The 24,610-nt window shown below is 53.0% G+C and overlaps 1 protein-coding gene across 4 annotated transcripts in view; it reads right to left on the bottom strand.

Annotated features, from left to right (window-relative positions):
• Positions 1–22,941, bottom strand: part of PIK3R5 (phosphoinositide-3-kinase regulatory subunit 5) — a 62,394-nt gene extending 39,453 nt beyond the window's left edge. For 3 of the 4 annotated variants that reach the window (XM_065852700.2, XM_065852703.2, XM_071816488.1), the window contains exon 1: positions 22,814–22,941. The gene's annotated coding sequence lies outside the window, so the exon portion shown is untranslated. Of the gene's footprint in view, positions 1–7,819; positions 7,909–22,813 lie in introns of those variants that run through there. The other variant, XM_071816487.1, reaches the window with a different exon arrangement.
• Between the last annotated feature and the right edge of the window lie 1,669 nt (positions 22,942–24,610).

The following is a 24,610-nucleotide window of genomic DNA, read 5'->3' as shown; positions in this document are numbered from 1 at the left end:
ACAAGCAGCATCCCAATACTGCTCGCCTTAGCCATCTTTCGCTCCGGGATCTGCTACCCTTGAGCTGCAAACCTCTCAGAGCATCAGGAGCAGGACTGGTAGCACAAGCCCCTGTGTGCTCTAAGCATCGGGTACTGGCTGTTGAGGATGCAGCTTTGCCAAGTCCCATCTGTGGGTCAGACCGTGGGGTGGCCTTAGGACCAGCCCCGATGGCAACGGAGATGCTGCTTTAGGGTCAAGTTTTCAGAAGGGCGTGCGATGAAAGCACCAAATTAGGTCACAGTAGGAGCAAAACCAGGGCTGTGAGGAACATAGCAAAAAGAACAAAATAATAGGAGAAACTGCTTCAAGGCAAGCAGATTCCTCAGTGAATCGAACTGGGCTTCAGCAAAATGAATCTGTTGGTAGGGTGCGCAAGTCGAGGAGTGGAGAGAGCGGGGGGACTCGAGGACTCAGAACGAAACCTTTCAGCTCATCATTTCGAAACACTGTTTGCACTCATCTGACTGTGATTCAAAAAGTAAAAATCAAGCCAGAAAGAAAAAAAGAAACTTCTCATTTCTGATCAAATGAGAGACGTTTTCCTCCACTCACCAGTGTTCAGGTTCACATCGCAATGAGCACACAGGGAGAGCTGGCTTAGTGGGACCAGCATTGCACCCATTTTCAATGGCACTGGCTGGGAACACTGGTACCAAGGCTGGGACCTGCCCCCCAGGGCACTCTGTGCTGGTTCCAGCATCCCCGAGCAGCTGTATCCCCAGCACTGCCCGCGCTCCTGCGCCTCCAGAGCTCCCCGGCCATCGCTGTTCGCTTCTTCCCCCGCTATGGAAACACCGGTGGCTTCTTCGGTGCTGGGACACGGCACTAACCCCTGGCACGGGCAGGAGAGACGTCTTGCCCACATCAGAGCACATCTCAGCAGAGCACGCTCAGAGGAGGAGAGCCGGCTGCTCAGCTCACACGCTCAGCTTTTTTATGAATGAAAAGCTTTTCAATCATTTCCCAGCTGGTTTCCCTCCTGGGAAGGGCTGACCAGGAGAAATGGGCTCTCCCGAGCCCCGCCGCGGACTCGCCAGATGGCTGTGAGCAGGAAGGAGCTCAGCCCCGCGCCAGCAGCACCGCAGTATTGTTTATCTGCTGGTTCCTGTTTTTAGTTTTGTCTCTGTTTTCTTTCTTTGTTCTAAAATTGTGTTGCAATGGCGATACCTGGTCTGAACAACACGGGGATTGCTTTGAAACCAAATCAGCCCAACGCTTCACGCGCTTGAATTTTCTTATCTAATAAAAACCCAGAGACCCCAAGCCCAAAGCAAACCATGGTCAGATTAACCTCGACATCCTTTGTTTTTAAGCTGAATAGGAGCAGAGATTACCAGCCCTGGGGAACCTCTGGTATGAAGGCACAGCCCTTGCGTGTCCCACCCTCCCAAATCTGGGGCAGTCAGCAGGGACACGTCTGCTGGGATGCAGCAGAGCCCCCATGGGCTCTCCATACTGGAAAACCAGTTCAAGTGACGATGGGATTTGTCACCAGCATCTGTCTGGGAGTGGGGAGCCAATCAGCAAACTGTCACCCAAGTGCGTCCTCATGGCATAAGGTAACTCCAGGGGCGCCACTGGAGCTGACAGGTCTGCTGGTGATGGGCACCCAAATCCTCTTACGGTCCCACCTGCCAGGGTTTCCTCCGAGTGTCAAGCACGAAGCAGATGTGAATGGGCTTCATCAGGAGGATGCTGCCCGCAAAGACCTCCTGGTCATGTCCCTCACGAGCTCCTCGCCAGGGCCCTTCACCTCTGATGAAGACAAACAGCGGTCAAAGAGGTGACCTGCGGGCAAGGAATTTGATGCTCCTTGATTTTAGGTCCCAGAAGACCAGAAAAAGCCCTTTAGCCCCCCAGAGAGAGCAGCACCCCTGAAGGACACGGGGACACTGATGCCACAGGCTCCTCCTGCATTCCCATTGCAGTGCTGACCCCCTTGAGCAGAACCAGCCACATCCCCTTCCCAGGGGCCAGAGGAGAGCTCAGAGCCCCTTTTGGGCATGCTGGCTGTGGGGCTGAGGCCGATGGCACCCCACAACGGTCAATGGCACCCCACAATGGCCAATGGCACCCCACAACGGCCAATGGCACCCCACAACGGCCAATGGCAGCTCTCAGGTACTGAAAGCCCAAGGCCTCGCAGCCCCAAGCCACAAGCACAGATGGGAGCGAGCTCCACTCCAGCTGCAGCCCACAAACACAACTCCTGCTGCTCGCCGAGGAGGGGCTGGGCTACGACAAGCTGTATTTTTAGCAAACCAGGACTGAGTCCCCAAAAAACACAGCAGCCCAATCGCACTCCTCTCCATGCCCTCCCTGCCTGGCTCTGAAGACTCTGAGCTTAGTTTCAAGGCTGCGGGTCCCTCACTCCCATCCTGCACCCTCACAGTATGGGTTCCAGCCTCAAACTTCTCCATTCCCATAACGTTTTTCCTCCACTCCCGACTTCACACCCAGCGGTTCCCACCGTCCTGCTGGCCACAGCCACCTCCTGGAGCAGCTTCAGATCGGGGCGATGCATTAGAGCCCTGTGAGGGGCGAGGGTTTGGGCAGAGCCCCTTCAATGGACACATCCCACCTTATGAACAGAATGAGGAAACAGCCCCAATGCTGGCAGAACTTTTAGAGTTAATAAAAAAATAGAGTTTCCAGGCTGTGCAAGAGAAACCAGACGTCACAGCCCTAAGGTTGAAACACTTGATTCCCAAAGCCCAGATCAGCACCAGCGTCCCCCAGGAGCCAAAATCTTGGGGAATTATTCACCCCCAATTCCCTCAGCACCAGAACTGGACATTATTTAATGCCCTTATCCTTGAATCACCCCTCTGAGGAAGAAAAACATGCTACTATCCATGCAGCCATGGGGAACCGAGACTGATGGAGAAAGACAAAGTGACTTTGCCCAGGTCACCCAGGAAGACTGCGGCAGGACAAGCATCACACCTGAATTCACCCGGTCACTCGGGGACTGCTCCTTATTTCTGAGAAGTGCCTAGATCGGTCTTTTTTGAAAGGTTTCTTTAAAAGAAGAAAAAGAAACAGCAGAGATTCAGCAAAGGGAAGGCCCTCTGCTCTGCAGGCACACAGTTTGGGAGGCTCGCAGCAGATCTCTGGCCTTCCCACCCCAGCGCTCATGGGCTGGCAGCAACATATTCCCTTTCTCTCTTACCTCCAGGGAGACCTCGAGTTGTTTCTTTGCTTTTAACTTCAAAACTGACTGTGAGGTGATTCTGACAGAGTTCGAGCTGGTGTCTCACATCTGCCAGCTCCCGGCTCACCCCCGGGAGGGATCAAAAGACACAGAACCCATCGGGTCACCTTCCTGGGACACCCACCTCCCTCGGAGAACATGCTCCACTCTCCAAATTAACTGGGGAGATGTAAAGCCCTGGCTAATTAGCTGGCCTGACCCCTCTGCCTTCAGCAGAAAGGCCAATTAGCAGGCAATTTGCCTCTGCCAGCGGTGGGTCCTTGCTAGATAAACAATTGCTACTTTTCTGAGAGGGCAGCTCTCCAGTGGGTTAAGTGCGAATTGCTTTTGGTCACAGCTTTCTGACAGTGTGCAGCTATTTCTGCTCTCCTCCTCCAGACCTTTGCCTACAAACTCCTTCCAGTAACTACAGCAGCTCTTCGGCTCTAAACGCTGTGATCATTTTTACAAGCACGAGTGGTGCCAGCCCCAAATCACCATTGGGTTTTGCTCTTTGTACCAGCCAAGGCACAAGCCAGCCCAATTTGAAATGAGTTTGCAGGAAGGGTAACGAGATGAGACATCTAACAAGGAGATGCAGCATCCGCAGGTGGCTTTGCGGGCAGTCACAGACAGATGCCCCGGAGCCGCAGGGGCAGAGTGGCTCCGGGAGCCAGGGATGTGACAGCAAAGCCCTTTCCCCAGGCAGCCTGGCTGGGTCTGGCTGTTGAACCTGGCACCAACCCTGGCTTTTAAAAACTGCCAAACACACTCCTCCCTTCAGAGGTTTTAAATAGTTGTCTCCCGTTGGACACGGCATAATAAAAGTTAATAGAGATAGTCACTTTAGGAAGCCTGTGCTAAAAGCGTTGACCTCCTCTCCATGAGCAGAGGCTTTGCAGCACGTCACCCACTGCTCCCAGCCAGGGACAGGGATGCAGTGACCAGGGAAGGAGGACCAGACCCCCTCCTGTCCAGCGACAGCAGCCGATGGGGCAGACCCTGCGCTGGGCACGGGCTGGAGCAGCCACGGGTCTGCATGGAGCCTCCAGCACTGCGGGCTGTGCCGGGACAGGATCACCCTCCCGAGATCACAGAATCATCTTGGTTGGAAGGGACCCTCGAGATCACCAAGTCCAACCATACCCCACCCCTGGCGCTGCCCCATGTCCTCAGAACCTCATCTCCGTCTGTCCAACCCTCCAGGGCTGGTGACTCCAGCACTGCCCTGGGCAGCCTGTTCCAATGCCCCACAGCCCTTTGGGGAAGAAATTGTTCCTAAATCCAACCTCAACCTCCCCTGGTGCAACTTGAGGCCATTTCCTCTGTTCCTGGTGCTTGTTCCTGGGGAGCAGAGCCCGACCCCCCCTGGCTCCAAGCTCCTTTCAGGCAGTTCAGAGATCAGAAGGTCTCCCCTCAGCTCCTGTTCTCCAGAAAGTCCCATTTCACGTCATGCAATCCCCCCTTCCACACCTGCTGCTCCACATGTACCTGACTCCAATCTTCTCCTGTACATCACTTTACAAGGAAAGTCTCTGCAGTCTCAAGGGACAGGAGACCAAGGCAGAACCACCCCCTGTAGACGTGCAAGACATATCTATCAGGATTTAACCCCTATCCAGTCATGGGCAAGTCATTAATTTTAATTTTAGATGTTTACACCAAGAAATACAGTGCCCTATACACAAGGAGCTTAAATACTGCCCAGTTTAGCACTGCCGTGACCCTTCCCCTTGTCCCCAGCACAGGCTGAGCATCCCCCAGCCTGGTGTCTCCAAGATGCCCGTTTGTACACAGGATTACAGCCGCAGCAGCACATCAACGTCACGAGCCCCAACCCACACGGTGCCCCAACACCCTGGCGCTGGGTTCCCTGCTTGCAAGAGATGACAAAATGCCGAGATGACAGGACCCCCAACACTCACCTCGCACACAGACCTCAAGCCAGGAAAAGGCCAGTGTTGTCTGGTGGTTACAGAGGGAACTGAAAGTCCGCAATAGAAACCAAGAGCTCTGGTGCCACGGCATGGCAAGTGACCTCTCTGTGCCTCAGTTTCCTCCTCCAAAAGCAGAGAGAGGCTCCTGCTGCAGCGCACTCCGTCAGGTAGATAAAGCATCGTTTTGTTTCAACTTGTTATTTTTATTTCCTAATGTAGCCTTCACAATCCCATTTATAGCCCTGGCAGGTAAGGCTGGCAGAGCAGGACACATCAAGAAGTATATTTATAATACATTAAAACATACTAATATTTCATAGAGGTTATTTCTTTCTAACCCACAAGAACCACTTGCCTTAACCGAGATATCCTGCCACGGGCTCCTCGAGAGCACAGTACCCAGATACCCGTCCTCAGCGTTTTTGAGCAGTAAAACAATGACAGGCAATGGGAACCGCTCGGGCAGCAGTAAATTGCAGAAATAAAGCTATGCAAGAGAAAACCACATTTTTCTCAACAGCAGTACCTGCAGGGGAGTCGCAGATTTGACCACGAGTACCAGAGCTTCCTTAAAGCTCTATTTTTTCAAAAACCCAAATTCCTAAGAAACAAAATACAGAACTGCCTTGTCCAGGCTATTGCAACAGCAGCAAGCACTCAGGTCAGTAAATCTAATTAATGAGCCAGGAAAAGTGTCATTCGTTTGCTAACTACTTCGCCCAGGGTTGCCAAATAGACAGATAAAGGATTTAGCTGGGGCCTATTCCAGCCAAGGGAACTGGGAACCTGGCAGAGAGCACAGGAGATTAGAGAGGGCTGAAAAGGAAAAGGGAGGGGGAAGCACCAAAAAATCCAAATAGATTAGCACTTTCAAAATGCAAGCATGTAAATCAGCTTACGCTGTAGATAATGCCGCCCTTGTGAGCGCCTGGCCGCGGGTCCGATCGCGGCACCACAAGGCAGCGCACGAGAAGTCTCAGCTGAGCCGAGGTCTGTTTGGGCTCAGGAATCTCATGGCACCAACTCCCTCACAAAACCAGCAGTTTTGTTTTTACCGGCTCCGTAAATTCTCACAGGAAGCCAATTAGGGGAAACCTGGGAACAGAGGAAGATTCATAACTGCAATTAAGGCTTCAAAGTGCTTCTCCAAAGCACGGCTGTTAAAATTAGAGCTGGGGAATTAAAAAACAAACAACAACTTTGAAACGCGGAGCTTCAGATGCCCCCCAGGCTGGAGGAGCTTCTCAGCCCCAGAACAAGGCATTGCCAGCAGACAGGAGCTCACCGCACGGGGACCGGAGCAGCACGGGCTCCCGGCTGTCACCTCCTGTCACCAGGGATGCTCCAAGGCCGGGAGGAGGCACACAGGGTGCCCGCGGTTACCTCCTGCCTTCTACTTTAGAGAAGAAACTTCAGTCCTGTATATATGAAACTTTTCCCCGCTGAAAATTTCGGTGTCAAACAAAGCCTTTGGTTCATCTATTTGATGTTCTCCGCTCCCGGGGTCACTCCTAAACCACTGCAGTATCCCTGGCAAGGACAGAATGGCCTTGCAGACTAGGCTGCCTGCTGGGATATGGAAGATTTGGGTTTAAATCTACTGTCAAAGTGACAAAACATTTATCATTCAGTACTACAGACCATGATCCTTCATTCCATCACAAATGAAGACATCCTCTTAGAAGTTCAGCAGTTTCAGCAGTGATCTGGGCACTAAGAACTGTGTCTAAACATCCAAATAATTGTGTTTGCATCACGGCAGAGCTGCTCTGCCTGTCTGCAATCAAACCTGCACCACAGCAGCTCACTAACCCAACACAAACACGGCTGCAGCTACACGGAGAGCTGGGAAATCCGGCCCCGCAGACACCCCGACAGCAACGCTCACGTGGACTTCACTGTCACGACGGGATGGGGTGGTTCTTCAGGTTTTGCTTTGACTTTCAAAGGCAGAAGTCCCCCGTCCAAGGAAAAATATCACCCGGGAGATGCTCTCCATGCTCAAGTTTCCCCACCCTCTTATGCAGAAAGCTGCAGCCATTTGTCCTGGCTTGAGATTCACAACCCAACCAAGCAAGTGACAGGAGCTGAACCACAGCTGCTCATATTAGCAACCCCGAGGCGGGCAAAACCTGAAAACACTCTATGATCTACCCAAATGAAACGTGTTTTAGCCCATACTCTGGTCTTGGCCATTTCAGCTTGGAGCAGAGCGGAACAGCCCTACTTGTAGAAGTTCAGTCCTACAGCAGCAGCTGATCAAGATCAGGGCTTTTGCATGTTGGAAGACGTCAATGATACGAGAGTGGACAGACACTTCTAACCAGGGCTGCAAACTTCTTACATCTGGGGGGTGTGTGTATATATATATTCCATAATCATCTATCTTCCATAATCTTATATCTAGTCCTTGTCTTGCTGAAAAGCTCCAGTAGGGGAAGCACAATGTGCAGGAATAACACATCTGCACTAGGACATCTTGCAGTCCAGCACTGTCAGTTATGGATTGTCCCACTTCACATCCTTCATGGGCAGAAATGGTGGTGGCAGCCTGTGCTGCGGCCACGAAGACGTGGACTCGCTGTTCCTGTGTGCCCTTGGCAGGAAAAAAGGTGGAGAAGAACGGAGAGGAGAAAAAGTAACTCACCCAAGGTGTCGGGGCAAAGCCCTGGTAGATCTCGGAAGAGACGGCGAAGGTCCCGCACCAGCTGTAGCGTCAGACCCACAACCGCTGCGCTCTGCCTGTTCTCACTGCCAACACACACAGACACTTCCCTCGTGACGGCACCTCCTCTCTAGACAGCACTCCCAACAACAGCTTTTCTTCAGCCCCTCCCAACCTCACCCTCTCTCTAAACAGACTGAGAAACATCGTGCTCCAGCAGGCAGCAGGGCCGAGCTAAGAGATGCGATGGCTCTTTGGTGGGGACACAGGCTCTTCCTTCCACCAGACCCACCGGAGCTCCCGGAGCTGCAGCGCCTGTGCCCAGCGCAGGCTGGAGGAGCAAAGATCTGCTGTGGCTGTGCGGGGGACACAGGGGCCCACACAGGCAAAGTGACCCTCAGTCATCTTCGCCCACAGCGTGCCCTTAATGTCGTCTGCTTTCCCCCATGCGTCCACCTCTACTGTCCCCACACGGGCTCGCACACCTCATCAGGTGCCTTGCACCACAGCTGAGTCCTTCTCAAATACATTGTGGGGGGTCTACTGCAGGATCTGCCGTGTGACTTCGGAAAGTCATCTGTGTATCTGGAAATGCATTGGCTCGCGGTGTTTTTGCATGAGTCACTTTCCCTATGCTGTTTTTGCCCCACAGCTGAGCATGTTGGTCTCAGTAATCAAATGGGGTCACAGAAAATTCCAGCCAAAAACTCAGCAGCACCCGCTGCAAACAGTCAACAGCACGGCCTGGGCTTGGACCATGGCTCTGCCTCTCCAGTAGCACAAGACAAATCATCACAAAAAGCAGGAAAAACCCTGTGGGATTAAGCAATGAGCGGGGCTGACATTGAAGACAACGCACGGGTAAGCAGGGACATGTTCCCAAGGGCAGAAAAACCGAAGAAAGCAACCCTCTGGAGCGAAACCTGCAGAGCCCACAGCCCACCCGTCCTCTGCCCCTCATTACGCACCGAGGAGACTTCCCATCTGAAGAGGAAGCCACCGGCCTGAATCCATCCGCACAAAAACACACCCCTCCCCGCCGGCCGAAGCCGAGGGCTCCGCCGCGGGCTCACGATGGTTTCCAAGAGCAACCTGCACTTCTGCATTTTCAACAGAGATCTTCTTACTTCGCCTTCCCGCGCGCTGGTGCCAAAAAGAGAAGTGCTCTGGAGCCGGGGGGAAGTTGTGCCACCGCTTCCTATTCTGGAGGATGATTTCACTCTCCTGCAACATCCGAGAGCCACACGTGGCACCCGCCACGCTGCACAAACGAGCTGTGAGGTTATTAACATGCAAAGGACTCTGGTTTGGGCCAAGCAGTTCCAGGAAACTCAACAGTTGTGTTCGAGAAAATACAAAAATAAAGACCGCACACAAATGATCTGGTCAGAAATAACCGTGTTGTCCCTTGGCGCTCGTGAGGTTGCAAGATACCGCAGCAGGACATGTGGCTCGGCGACGGAGAGGCTGGGGAAGGAGAGATGTGTGAAAGCAGCAGTCCAGGGCCAAGCAATGACTGTCTGTGCTCCACTAAATGAAAACACATACAGCAAGGCTGGGCTCAAGCAACCCTGGGGCCCTGTCTGCTTGTTTAAAGGGGGTCAGTTCCCTTGGCCATGTAGCAATGTCTAGTGATGGGGAGAGAAGGTCCAGAGCAGCCAAGAGATCTGCTCCTCCCCACACAATGGGCTGGACTCTTCCCGCCTGGATGCTAAAGGAACAGCTACCTACCAACCACGGACAAACGTCTGAACGAAAGACTCTTTCCACCGTCGATCGCCAGGGTTTCCCCCCATTTGCCCAGCATGGGAACGGGGGGCAGAGCTTACACTTTACCCAGGCAGCTTGGGTCTGTCTTCCAGCATGGATGGCAGATTCAAGCATCACTCCACACGCTTTCTTTACAGCCATACAGCTTGGGTTTCCGCTGACATCAACACAAATGTCACCACCGTTTAGAGCGTGAAATCTGCCTCTCTTCCCCAAGAGGGTTTAATAAGCCCCATTACCAGCAGCTTTCTGCGGCACAACTAAAGAGTGGATCAGGCCTTACCATATTCCCTCCTTAAAACTTATTGCCGTGGCCTTACCACCAGAGAGGCACCTCTAGATATTTTTAGAGGCAATATCTGCTAGCACAGGAATTACAGTGCATTAATTAGCAGAGAGACACATATTAACAGTCACAAGGTCAAAACGCAACATCCATAATTCGCACCTCGTTGGGAGTTACTGAGAACACAGAACACAGAGGAGCCATCACCAGAGCTGCAGAGGTTCGCATCTCCCCAGAACACGCCAGGGAAAATGTACTTTCTCAGATGGACCAAACCCTCACGAACAGCAAAACTCAGCGCGGGCTCTGCGGGCATGTGGAGTCCCTAGAAGGTCCCTTGCAAGGCCACTGTCCAGCAGTCTGATGGCTTCCAGAAAAATAAAAAGAGGTGCTCAATATTTGCTCTTCTGTGATAAACTACACGGAAAATTTATCTGCATTTTGTTATCAGTGGCCATTCATGCTCCTCAGCAGACACATGCAGCCTTAGCCTTTCAGATGATGGGGGGACCCTGAATCTGACACATGGAGCCTTTTTTAATCAGTTAAGACTCATGAAAGTTCTAAGTTCATTGGTCATACAGATGGTCAGATTCACTTTCCTGAGCTATCCAGATTGTTCCTCAAGAAGCTCATAACCTGAGCCCACCCTAACCAGCCCCTTCTTCCAGAGCTTCTTCCACTGGGTACAAGTTATCAGTGAGGAGGCACCAGGCTAAGTCAGGACTTCCCACTGCTGGCACAGACACCAACAGCACCAACCAGCTGCAACCTCAGAGCAATGGACCAAGGGCAGGGATCATTCAGGTCTCACCACTGCTGAGCAGGACAACCCTGCCAGACGAGTGGATTAAGCAGGATAACTTGGTTCCCCTTCAAAAAATCCCCAAGGCGCAGCTGCTCAGGGAGGGAACTGCTGGGGGATGCAAGTCAACACTCACCACCATCTAAAGAAGAAAACCATGCCATTATTTGCCTACAAAATGCTTGATCACTACAAGGATTCAGATGAAATTAAGCCACCCAGAGCTGGTTGATGGCTCAGTCAGGTGCACTGGGCTTAGGTCCAGAAGGGGGTTTATACATACGCAGGATGACTCTCTGCCAGAGTGGTTTACCCTTTCTTCTCCAAACACCCTGGGCCACCAGCAGCTCTGCTGGCATCCCCACCAAGGCTCTTACTGGCACACCAAAGCACACAGCGAAATCAAGAAAGCCTCTAACATCCTGAAAACATTTGTGAACCCACTGCACAGCCAACAAAACATACCAAGGCAAAACAGACCAGCCAAAGCTCTTGATCTCTTGTTTTTTACAACTTCAGGATTATCATCCTGAGCCAAAAAAAAAAAAACCAAAACCAACAATACAATCCAAGGCAAGATAACTGAGTAAAAAAAGCATCCAGCAATGTGCAGAAGCCACATCAACTGTTTGCTCTGCCACAAAGCTCCGTGGTGACACCGGGTCTATCACAGGGGTAGGACCTGTTGCCTCTACCTATGCAAAAACGAGGCGAACCTCTAAGCAAATCGACATCTACAGACAGAAGGAGCACCTGGTATGGAGGTCAGCTCATCCCATCCAACTTGAACCCCTCTTCAGGGGTAGCCCATGGACTAAGTTAAATCAGAGGCCTAGGTTTTTATCCAGGTGTCCTTACCCTTATTCTCCTAAGCAGCTTCCCACATGCAAATTTGGAATAATCACACTTCCTTCCTTAGGCAGCAGTTGCACAAACAAATGTTTCAAAGCCCGTAAGAACCTCTGATAGTGCAATAATGGGAACACGGAAATTGCGATAGACTCAGTTTAGCTTTCACTTCTTTACCCCAAAATTTGATTCATAACCATAAAAAAAGCAGAAGCCAACATTTTTGCAAGTGACTTTGTCTGTTCAAGGTCCCCAGGACTCCTCACTAGGCTTCCACTTCTGGGCAACCGGGTGTAAGCTCTGAGGAACAGTGCCAGAGGCTGGAATGAGCAGCTCTCAATAAACCACTGGTCCAAGAAAGCTTTACAAGTGCACCACTATAAAGCCTCTGCTGTAAAAACGGAGAGTTCTTTCCACCTTCGAAGATGGAGCGTGTGCTTTAAAACTGCCCAAGGTCAATTTTACGGGGTTATTTCACAGATTAACTACATTAAAGTACTGATAATCTAGAATAAACGCACCGTTACTTAGTTATTTGGAGCACACAAGGGCTAGCAAAAGACAGTCACAGACACCAGTGGTGCGTGGGACAAGGCAGCAGAGGTCTCATTCCCACGCCAAAGCTGCATTAGCTCTTCAGCAAGTAGCAAAATTCCCACCAGCTGTGGCAGGACCAGCCGCGGACCCTCACCTGAGGTTACTGAAGAAATCAGCTGAACTGTGCCTGTAACCAAGCACCTCCCCATCACTCCCGGAGGGAAGACGCGATCTCTTGCCCAACCTGCTAAGGCTGGGTGGGCAGGATCTGAGGTGATGGCAGAGGAGCCAGGAAGGCCCCAGCACCCACGTGAAGATCACATCATCACCGAATGCTGCTGTTGGGGCTGCCGCTGCCTCTCCTGAGTCACAGGTTTCTTTCAGTCATTTTTTAACAAGTTAGACAAGCAGGTGGGGCTGCCCCTAAAATGTACAAAATGCAACCACAACAAAATTTTAGTGATTTCAGATTGAAACCGCCTTTATGTTGTTGGAGGCCTGTATCTAGTGGAGGGTCGGTACTGGGACCAGTACTATTCAATATACTCATCGATGACTTGGATGAGGGAATAGAGTGACTGTCAGCGAGTTTGCTGGTGACACCAAGCTGGGAGGAGTGGTGACCCTGGAAGCTGTGCTGCCATCAGAGACCTGGACAGGCTGGAGAGCTGGGCGGGGAAAAATGTAATGAAATAGAACAAGGGCAAGTGTAGAGTCTTGAATGTGGGCAGGAACAACCCCAGGTTCCAGTATAAGTTGGGGAACAAGCTGTTGGAGAGCAGTGTAGGGAAAGGGAGCTGGGGGTCCTGGGGACAGCAGGGTGACCATGAGCCAGCACTGGGCCCTTGTGGCCAGGAAGCCAATGGTACCTGGGGTGGGTTAGAAGGGGGTGGTCAGTAGGTCAGAGAGAAGTAGCCTGCGATACATCAGACTCATACAAGCTGAAGGCGCTTGTAAATGATTCTGTGACTTTCTGTAAGTGAACGATTCCCCTGGTGTGAAGTTAGCGATGTGAACAGGCGGCTACATTGAGACCACAACCAGCTTCATACCTGAGCAGCAACACTTAGGGAAACTGAAACCACAACAGTGCGATAGAGTCCAGTGCAGAATTATCTGCAAACCTCCCTAGCACCCATTCTGCAAACTGAGACTTCCTCTTGACTTATTTTTAAAATGTTCTTTTTTACAATTATCATTTTTCAGGACAAGATCTAGTGTATTCTTGACAAACAGATAACAGGGGAATTCCACTCACTACCCCTTTAAAGCTGTGATGTATTTTGATGCCGAGAAATACAAACCTCTAAATTAGTCCCACCGAGCCATCACTGAGAACAGTTCCGATGGTACCTTCTCTCTTTCTCCAAAAAGACACTTATCTGTACGCAGCCCCAGTGACTCCCTGCAGGCCCTTTCAATTGGAGATGCTCTTACCATTGGCAAGATGCTGTCTTCGTCTCCAGCTGAAAACAGGGGCTTAGCCCTTCATCTCCATATTCCATTATTTTTAGCTGCTGTAATGCAATACTCTTGAACTGTTCAAGTACTGAGCTTCAGGAAGTGAAAGGTACAGGGAGGAATGTTGTTAGAATAAGGTCCATTACTTTTTGCAATGGTTTCTGCAGGAAACTGCTAAAGACTCATTCCTGGAGATGCCGAAGGACAAGCTTCAAACTGAAGCCCCGCTCTGCTAGGGGTGGGAAATGGGATAAACTCTGTTACAGAAAGGCTGCTGTAAAGAGGAGACCTATCTGTGCCCATGTCCTTGAAGGCAGAACAAGCAAAACCAGACTCAAATGGAATGGCAGAGGGACAGTGGTTCCTGCCCTACGGCCAGGGAGACCTTCAGCAGCCCTGCCAGTCCTGATGGCCCTTCCAATCTGCCCTCCTTGTCCCCACTGCCTTGACAATCCTCCTGCCTCCAGGCGGAGGAGCAGCTACAGAGGTCTGTGGGAATTTCCTGGGCTTCACTCTTGCAAAGTACATCTTGATGCTGAGCAATAACTTCCTGAAAAAAAAAAATAATCCAGCCCTACCCTGTGCTTCTTTTTCTCTCCCCTCCATCAATGCTTTGCTCACCTTAGAACCACAGAATCATTTTGGTTGGAAGAGACCTTTAAGATCATTGAGTCCAACCATTAGCCCAACACCAGCACTAACCCACGTCCCTGAGAACCTCATCTCCATGCCTGTTCAACCCCTTCAGGGTCCGACACCCCAGACTAAGGCTGGCAGGTTTCTGCAGCCCGTGCTTTGCATTCTGGCCAGGAGCACGAAACCAAGCCCATTCCTCTCCTCTGGCTTTCATCAGCAGTAGCACCTCTGCCACCAGCATCACCTCCCTGGCACCCAAACCCTGCTCTCACCCAGCCTGCCATGGGTGCAAAGAGGCAGCCCAGGACATCAGCAACCCCAGCCCATCCACGACCAGTCCACGGGTGTGTGGCTTTGGCAGAACTCAGCCAGGGTAAGAAAACCCTCTATCTCTCTTCCCAAAAAACAGCAGAAATGACACAAGGCTGATCTGAGTAAAAAAAGACCAGTTATACATACTTGCTTTTCAGAGAGAAATTGTACTTGTTCCTGGCACCAACTATGAAAACCCCTCACCACATGATGCAAGAGTTAATTTTAGCTTGTATCAGTCTTTATCACAGCAGTGAAGGTTAAAGTTTCGTCCAGTATCAGAGTCCACTACAAGCCCAGTGTCAAGTTAAGCCCCAAGAAGATTTAGGCTGGAGACAGCGGTGGTGGTTGGCAAAGCCGTGCTGGGTGCTGGATGCCGTCAGCCCTGTGTCACGGAAACTCCAGGGAAGGTGGAAGTTCAGCAGAGAAGTGGCTGTGTTGTCACAGGAGACAACCAGGGGAAAAACACCAAAACAAAATCAGCAAATGCATAGTTTCGAGAAAAAAGAGGTGTTTCCCAAAATGAAGGCAGCAGCCCAAGCTGTCCCTGCTAAGAAGGAAGTGAATGACACAACAGTGTCAAATGGTTCCTCCCAACACTCCCCTGGGTGGCTGCTCATCCTGGTGGGACAGACCGAAAGGAGACATCCCCGTGGGAAGGGTCTTACGGCCACTCACGTGGGGCAAAGGGGACAAGACTCCAGGTGTTCCCATGCTCAGCAGGAGACACCCTCCCAAAAGCATGTGGGACAGCTGGGGATGAGGTCCATGCTGAGCTCCTTCCCAAGCTGAAGGCTTCACTGTGCCTAAAGACACTGGGTTCCTTACCAAGCTGAGGATGCTGCAGCAAAGCCCTCAGCCTGGGAGGGAGCCCAGCACCAACCACCTCTGGGTACAGACCTCAACCCCAGCTCTCCCACACACTTCCTATGATGGTTGCTGTGTGCACTGGGCTTCTTTGGACATGGCCCTCGAGGAAAATCCATTTTTACTGTGCAAAATACACGTGGGTGGCACTATCATATTTAGGCGAGCATCAAACACAAAGGGAAACAGTGATAACATGAAAAATTCTCATCAGCTATTCTTTGTTCCATTGACTCAGCTTTCCAGTGCCTCTCCAAACTCTTCCTAAGACTTCCTGACCCCCCCAAAATATATGTCATGTTGCTCCCTACTCCACAGGGTGGGGTTCTGGGTTGGTTTTTATGGTGGTGGTATTTTGTTATTTGTTGTGATTTTTTGATTTTGTCCCCCCTCCTTCTTTTCCTATTGCCAAATCATCTTTTAGCCTCAACAGGGCCAGGGACCATCCCCATCCTGCAGCCCAGCAGAGCGGCACGGAGCACACACAGACAAGGGGCCCTCCCGGAGGGGACCCCGACCCGCTGCCCCGCAGCTCCCTTGCACTGAAGGAGAGCGAGAGCTGCTGCTAATTCCTTCAGCCTCTTCGAAAAACAAGTTTACACGTGAGATTTCAATTGGCTCTGTCCCTCTGCTTAACTACTCCAGCTGTGAAACAAAGTGAGTGAGAGACAAAGCGCTACAAACAAGCGGTGTGACCATTTCAGAGGGCTTTTTGTGGGCTTTAATGCCAAACCCACTAAATAGATTAACTTACAGCATAAACAAGCAAGTAAATCTTTCCCCCAAGGCCTTGTGTATCCAAAGGAAGCTTTAGAAGTTGCTTCCTGCCATTGTGGAGGCCCTGCTGGGAACCCAGGAGCCTTTTCAGTCCCTGGCTTGGTTGCCCAAAACCTTCAATTCCCTCCCAGCACCGCTGGCTGCAGCACCACAACAGACACATGATGGCAAAGACAGGTTTTGCTGTTCCCCATCACTTTCAGGCCAAGGAACTGGGATTCATGTGCTTCCAGAGCTCACAGAAGGGTGTGAGCCTGTCTTTGACCGGACTGCTCGTTACAGCCGCAGAACCACCATCATAATCAATGAGAAGAAAGGAAGTCTCCAAACAAAGAGACAGACCAAGAGGGGGTGGGCATCCATCCAACAACAGGATGACCAGCAGTGGCCAACCCCACCATGTTGTTCAGCTCCCAAACATCTTCAAAAAGCCCACAGCGCTGAAATATCACAGCAGCATCTGCACTGGCCATTGAGCACAAAACCTTTCCAAGCCTCTGGGAAGAAGCAGGCTCAGGCTGTGCTAGAGGCCACCACTGCAACCCAGATGTGCCAAACCCTGCAGATGTGGAGAAGGGCAGGCTGCACAAAGGGAAGATGCTGGGGCTGGAGAGCTCGGGGCCATCCCAACACAACAAGCAAGGTCCAAGCCCCATGGCTGAGGGCAAGACTCTGAGCTGGACCATCCTTGGGCCAAAAAGCCATGGAGAAGACCAGCTGAAAGGTATCCTCTTCACATGAAGACCTTACCCACATCTATCCATCCTTTCTTCTTGGCACAGTGTTCACAGTTTGGCAGCTGTAAGGGACACTGAGAGCACTCCATCCCTAAAGTACCTCCAGCCAGGCTGGCACAGCCCCATGGCTGGTCTCCCACATGTGGAGCAAGTCCCCAGATCCCTCCAGTCACACATCACAGGAGCAAGGGGTGTAACAGTTCAAGCAGCAATGTAGCCCGAACCCCGTCCAGCCCCCGGTCCCTCCCATGATGGGCAGGAGCATCACGGCAGACAGGGCTGGTCCTTTGGCTCAGATCTTCACTAAGAGCCAAGGAGGCATGACAGTGACTGCAGGTGCCCAGCTTCTGCAGAGCCGAAGGCTGCTCCCAGCATCCTAAAGCATCCTGCTCGTGGTAGTGTTCTGGTTGGACACCACAGGGAGCAGGTGGGACACCTTAAATACCTGCCAGCCTGTCATCACTTCTAAACCCAATGCCACAATCCAGCAGCTCAGAGCACACCATGAAGGAGGTCCCCAGGCTCTAGATGTGCCCTGTACAGGCAAAAGTGGATTTAGACCCACGTAGCCATTCCTTCACACCACCCAAGTTCCCTAAAGGCTCAGACACCCACTGGCTTTCAGACCAGATCAACCTGGGAACAATTTGCATTTAATGACACAATTTGCATTTTGGGCACCTTAGCCTTCTGGGCTTTGATTGCAATCCAGTTAATTGATCTGCGGAGGCAAACCTCAAGCAGGAACCCCCTCAGATGAGCAGGATTCACACACGTGGATGAGGAGCAGCAGGAACGTAGCCAAGCCAGGGTCTGCAAGGCTGGACTTTGCTGGGTCAGACTGCAAAGCCTCCACCCCCAGGAGCTGCTGTAACTCCATCAGGCAGCCGCAGGAGGTGGGAGGTTGCACATTGCCTGTGTACCGATTTGCAAGGTTTAATAACACAAAGACACAGAGAATGAAGAAACATTTGTGAAGTTTCACATGTACAGAGTGCCAGAAACAATGAGAAAAGGGAAATGCCACCTGAAAGGATGAGAGCTTGTTTGCAGAGAAGCCTCTGAGCCCTGGGTTTAAATAGACATAGAGTGATGGGGGAAGCAGCTGAAAGGGGAAGCATTTCATCCTAATTTGAGACAACAAAGAATGGGCCTTTGTGGAAGGGATGAAAAACACTTTGGCAAGCTCAAGACACCATCTCTCCTAAAGCGTGCACACACCAGCCCTACATCCATCCACACAACGCTGCATCGCAACAGACTTTAACACAATACTGAAAATACCTTGATGTTACAGCTCAAACCCCTCCAACACAGGATAAAAAAAGACGATGACCTCCCTGCCGCAGCAGCTGCTAAGGACAGCCACAAGGCGGGTTTGAAGCCGAGCCTTTCCTGCAGCGCTGGGCAGCCGTGAGCGGTGTGACCAGTGTGCCTTCTGTTCCCGGGCATCACTTCTGCTTAAACCCACCCCAAAATAAGGACCAGCAGCATTTTAGGAGCATCCAAAGGTGCTCTCACCTCAAGCACTGTGGGAAATTCGGGCAATGAAACAAAGCATTTGAGGGAAAGCCAAGCCCCATTGCTGTCTCTGCAGCACTGAGAGCCACTAATAATTGTCCCAGCACTACAGGACCACGTCACCCAGCCAGGTAGTGTTATCCCATTGCCCTTTCAACTCAGCAAGAGCCTCACACTCACATCTGTTGACTAAAAACATCTGCAGCCCTTTTCACTGCCCGGCACAGCTGGGGAGGGAGCGCTGGAGCCCACATCAACCCGGGCACACCGGAGGGGTCAGCAGCCCCGTTCCGGGAATGCAGCGGCGCAGGTGGGAGCTGAACCTCACAGCTGCCCCGGCAGGAACCGGCCTCGGGGCTCCTCTTACCAGCAGGAGACTGGAACCTGGGTGAACTCTCACACGTGGCAGGTTAAGCATAGCAATCCCACTTGCAAGGAGAGGACACCCGAGATGAAAACAGCCAAGCCTCGGACACGGAACCCCGCCACGCTGTTTCCAAACAAACCGCGCTTCCCACAGCATCGCGCTGCCTTCGCGCTCGACGGAGCCAGCTCTCTTCCAGCCACACATCTGCAAACTCAGGCGAGCATCTCCCGCGGTGCTGGGGAGGATCATCTGACCGCAAGCTGAAGTTGCCTTTATTTTTTAATTCTTTTCTGTTTTCTTTTTTATTTTTCTTTCCAACGGCAGAGCTTGAAATCAGAGATTAACAAGTCTGAAGGAGCTCATGCCTGGCCACTCATGTATTCCAGATGCACACGCTATAATCGCAGCTTGCCAAACAGGATACGAGGCGTAAGAAAATAAAGCATCTTATCTTCAAGCTTTTCCAAGAGGGTATTAGAAACAATGGGGAGGAAATACAAAATTAACACTAGAGAAGAGCAATTGGCAATGCCCCTCACAAGTCTGTTCTTCATTACAAGGCTGCCTATTCAGTAGCTTTCATTAGGAAAATCGCATCGCAGAGCCATTCCCAACAGTGTCCCTATTTCCTAATTAAGCTCCGCCAAAGAGCCACGTCTCTTACTTACCGCACAGAATACAATCACAACAATTACCATTTCATCGCGCTCTGGCTGCTGAAAACCCTGCAATTAAAGCATCCAAGGAGTCACACAGACGCGTCATGGGGGAGACAAGTTCTCACGTCGTGCTAATTGGCGACCAAAGACGAGATCAGAAGAAACAGGAACACGGGCTTTTTGGCCTCCGTGCTGGGAAAGGCGCTCGGGCGCTGCAGCCGCTCCCCAGGCTCCCACCCGGTGCAGAGGGCTCGGTGCCAGCGCTGGTGACAAGCCCTGGACACCCCTCCAGACTGCATGCAGGACATCGTCACCAAATCCTCCTGCATGTCACGCCCAGAGGTCAGCGTTAGACCCCCAATGATGAATTTGGATGGGTAGGACCCTCTCAAAGAAAAGGCTGGCAGTGGACCGGTGACAAGAATGTCCCCACACCACCTACAGCCACGACAGATAGGGCAAAGACAGGGAGTCCTGTGGTACCGAGCCTCTCGGGGAAGCAGAAAGGAAATCTTGCAGAGAGGAGGGAAAGAGCATGAACTGCAGCTCTGGAGCCTGGATTGAATCCACGTTTTCCTCCACTGTAGCCAGAGGTGACATTTCCAGCCCAAAACAACACCCTGGCTGAGCACGGCTGCAAAGCACAGAGCTGCAGCAAGGGAGACCTGCGGTGCTGCAGCGCCATGCCCGCAGGGTGGGCACAGTTTCCATAGGAACCTCATCCCCCCTCCCCATTCTCTCACCTACTGCCCAGCACAAGTGCAACGAGCTGATGGGAGCAGAGTTCGGATACAGCAGAAGCCTCCGATCACTCAAAACCAGTCTCCGGGCACCCACCTGAGTGGCTCTCCCCAAACAAACCCATGCACAATTTTCCTTTTGCAAAAAAACAAATGCAAAAGTGGGCAGCCCCATCGTGCCAGGAACAGCTCAGCAGTCACCCAAAAAAGAGAAGTTGAAACTACCCCAGGTGAGCTGCAGCATGGCAAGGCCGCCGCGGTCCCCGTGCCACCGAGCGGGTGTCACAGCCCGGTCCCCGCTGCAGCCGGCGTGCTGCACCCACAGCATCACCACGTTCCGCGCCCTCCGCCCCGAGGCTGCTGCAGTACGCGGAGCACGCACTGCCGGCGCGGCAAACGGTACCTCTGCCAATGCTTTCAGATGGGTTTAGCTCTTCTTTCTCAATGCAAAATTCACGTCTTCATTTTCACGTTCAGCAAAAGGCACCAAGTGACAAGTTTTGGTTTGCTTTTCTCCAAACTGGGTTGTCCTGATCTCCAAGGGGGAGGAGGGACTGGCCAGCTGCACCATCCTACAGCACCAGAGCTGCAGGGCTGCCGGTGAGGAGCCCCAGCCCGCCTCCCCAAATCAATGCACACCAACATTACAGCTTCTCCCTCTGTACAAGCACCTCCAACACTTTTCATCCCCCTTGCTCTTGCTGGGGGCTGTGGAGCTGCAGGGAGTGGGAGAGCAATGGCCACATGATACCGGGGAAGGCAGACCAGTGGGCTCCCCATTTCAGCCCAGCAGGACAACACCGTGAGGATGGAGTTGGCCTCGGACCAAATGCACCCCTGGCTCACAGTGCAGAGCCCCAGGCTCCGTGCTGCCCAGAAACCCGCAGCGCATCGCCCAGCCCAGCTCCAAGGGCCATGCCAGCCGTCGCCTGCACCCTCCAGCCTGGCGCAGCCACTGTGACTGAGGGAGGCAACCGCTGCAACCACCACCGCCAGGCGCTCGCTCTTTATCTTCTCATCTTTCTAGGTTTAAACTCTAATCTGAGCAACACCCAGAGCTTCAAAACAATTTGCAATCGTGTTTCGGAAACAATTTGCAACTGCATGCAAGTTTTTGTTCTGAAGAAGAAAAGAAAAAAACAGACCCCTGCAGCAGACTTGAAAATTAAAGCATTGATGACCTGCATATCCCTGGAGTTTGCAGGCTCTGCATCAAACCGAGATTTAGAAAACTTGTTTAAATGGGAAACCTAAATGAACTGCAGCTGTTCAGCAGCAGGGTGAGCAGCAGCAGCCTGCAGCTGCCTGAGCACAGCTTGGCTGCATTGAGAGCAGCAGCACTGAAAACAAACCATTAGCAAGGTTAAGGGCTGGGGTAACAGCAGTGAGATGTTAATAAACACAAAAACAAAGGTCTGAAATGTCTTTTCTCCCGCTTTCATTAGTGATTTGAATCAGCCTAGCCCTTTCCTCCCTGAGGGCTTACACCGTCCAAAACAGCTAAACATCCTTTTGGGGAGGTTGTTGCAGAAGTGAGTGCAGCGGGAGGCTCAGCTGGGTCTGGGCACCCTCCAGTCACCACTGGCCACTAAACTGCTGGTGGCACCATAAGGCCACAGAAGCACCTGATGGAAGATGCTTCTTTGCAGGCACAACTACCAGCCCAGGCTGGTGCACGAAGCAGCACAGGGACGTCTCTGGACTGGTGCACGTCCACACTCCGATGCCGGAGGGAGGACATGCTGCTGGGCTTGTCACGTCCCAAACCGCATCCTGTTGCCAAAGCACAGACCCCCGGGGGGTCACACCTCCACCCTCTTGTGCTGGGGGGAGTCAGCCGAGGGTGACAGGCACAATAGGTGACTTGTCCTCGGGTCCCTCGAGCCTGGCGGGGGGAGCTCCTGCTGCAGTGACACGGAGTGACTCACTGCCACCCCCGCCAGCGGCCCTGCCAAAACTCCAGGCGGGTGCTGGAGAGCCCCCGGGATTTCCCAGGGACCCAGGCACAGTGGGGTGTCCCCTGGGGCCCCACACCTGGGTCACAAGCGGCAGCTCCGTGGGGTGGTGTGGAGGCAAACAAGTCTGCAGTCCAGAAATGAGTCACAGCAGTGGGGCCCATCCCCATCTGTGGGGTGACACCGGCTCCTTCTGGCCAGGGGTGCAGGGGGCCGGGGAACCCGCTGAGCTGCAAGGGGACCCCGAGGGAGACACGGTGCAGGGTGCCCCCTTCCAACCTTGCAAGGGAAAGCCAGCACCCCGGGGCTGGTGACACCCCCGTAGGTGGGTTTAGCCCCCAGCTACATGGGACCCCCCCATGACACCAGGTTCATTTTCCCCCTGTTCCTTAGACACTCCGTTAATAAGTAGCCCTCCCAAAATTCCACAGCCCCCCCGCCCCGGGCACACCGGCGCAGAGCGTTCTCCCCCCGCACCGCCGGCTGCACGGGCTCCTCGCTTACACGGACACCCCACTTATAAACGACCCCCCTGCTCACCCGCCCCCTCCACAGCCACAGGTATACAGACCCCCCTCCCCCCGCCTCATTTACACAGCCCCCCCGGGAATACAGAACTTCCCGGTTACACCGGGCACAGCGGGTGTCACCGGGACCCCCACCCCGGTGACACGGCCACCCCCCCGGTTCTCCCCACCTGCAGGGCCGCTGCCGCCGGGGCTCCCTGCCCATCCTCGGCGTGCCCCGCGGGGCTCCGCGCCGGGCTCTGCTCCGCTCCCTGCGGCGGGCGGCACCGGGCGGGCGGGGCTGCCGGCGGTTCCCGCCCCACACGTGTGCGCAGACCGGCCCCGGGCACCGCCCGGCCCGCCCCCGGCCCGCCCTCATCCGTGCCCCCGACACCCAGCCCGCGGCACCTGCCCGCCTCCCAGCCCTGCTGCCGCCCTTCCCTGCGCCCCGCCACCCTTCATCCCCCCATCCATCCATCCCTCCATCCATCCTTCCCTCCATCCAACCTTCCCTCCCTCCCACCACCATGCTGTTCATCCAGCTAGCCATCCCTTCAGCCACCCGCCCTTCCATCCATCCATCCATCCATCCATCTGTCCCCCCACCACTTTCCCATCCACTCTTGGCTCTTCCATTTGTCCACTCCTCCATCCTTCCCTCCCTCCTGCCATTCCTCTATCCATCCACACATCCATCTCACCATCCTGCAATTCATCCATCTACCCTTCTCTCCATCAATCTCTCCTTCTTCCCCTCCATCCATGCATCTTTCCAACCTTCCATCCACCACTCCATTCATCCATCTGTCCATCCCTCCAGCCATCCACCTCGCCCTCCCTCTCCCATCCCTCTCTCCCTTCCTCCATGCCTCCATCCTACGTATTTCATGACCTTGGTTTCTTCCCTCCCTATGCAGCCCTTCACCCCATCTCTGCTGGAAAAGCCCTCAGTGGCTTTCAACAAAGCCACCAACATCCTGAGCTGGGCAACACCAGGCTGGAGACACGCTGCTGATTTCTGCTCTGGTGGCGCTTGGGAATGGCCTTTTTCTGCTGCCTTCGAATTTGTTCCTGAGGAAGGGCCTGTGCCACCTCTGTCGCTGGCAATACTCAACCCCCATGCCTTCCCGCTGGCCCGTCGGCCACAGGGGGCTCGCGGCCAGATCCAGCCCAGCTGATATCGCAGACAGGGGCAAGGATCTGCCTTCGGGTTTCTTTGCGGGTTTCGGTTTTTCAAAAGAGAGTGACTCTTGCTGCTGATGCTCTGAGATTCGAAAGCTGCTCAGGGGCCGAAATAGATGTGGGTTTCACAGTGAGATTCCAGTGAATTTTAAAAAAAAAAGCAAACCCAGTCAGAGCCAAAATTGTCTTTAATTGGTGACCCATTGAGACAACCACCTGCTGTACAAGCCGTGTGGGACGCCAGCGCTCAGAGCCGCTGCCTCCTGCTCCGGGAGGGCTGGGGCATCACTCTGTATCCAGTCAAACCCCGCGTACAGGGGACATGGACTCGACCTTCACCAGCCGAGTGGCTGCCAGCAATTGAGAAGAAATTATCTGGTGGTAAAAATAACAGGAAGGGGAAAGTCTCATGTCTATGTGTTTGTGGCACTTGCTACAAGGCACTACCCTGCAAAATAGCCAAATATTCGGGTGGAGCAGGCTTTGTGACACAGCATCCTCTGAGCTTGGGCTCTTCACGCCAGATTTAAAGGCTGGGTTCTGTCTTTGGGATGCCAACCTCATCTTTCCCATCCCTTCTGCCCCATTCCCACCTCCTGGTTTCAGACCCAGCTTTTCAGGTGTATCCCTGAACCAGAGGACGTGGGATGTGTCAGAGGACTAAATCTGGAGAGCTCAAACTTCTGCAGGTGTTGGGCCTGCAACGTGTCCCCTCCTGCCCCATACCCTCTGCACCTGCTGTGCTGTGAGCTGCTTGTTTTTCTCCTCAGGGCACGCTGCAGCCTGAGGAAGTTACCAAAAATGGT

This window comes from Patagioenas fasciata, chromosome 18, assembly GCF_037038585.1.
Source record: "Patagioenas fasciata isolate bPatFas1 chromosome 18, bPatFas1.hap1, whole genome shotgun sequence".
In the NCBI taxonomy this organism is placed as follows: Eukaryota; Metazoa; Chordata; class Aves; order Columbiformes; family Columbidae; genus Patagioenas; species Patagioenas fasciata.
The sequence above is the reverse complement of the archived record's forward strand: the minus strand, read 5'-3'. Positions and strand labels throughout refer to the sequence as shown.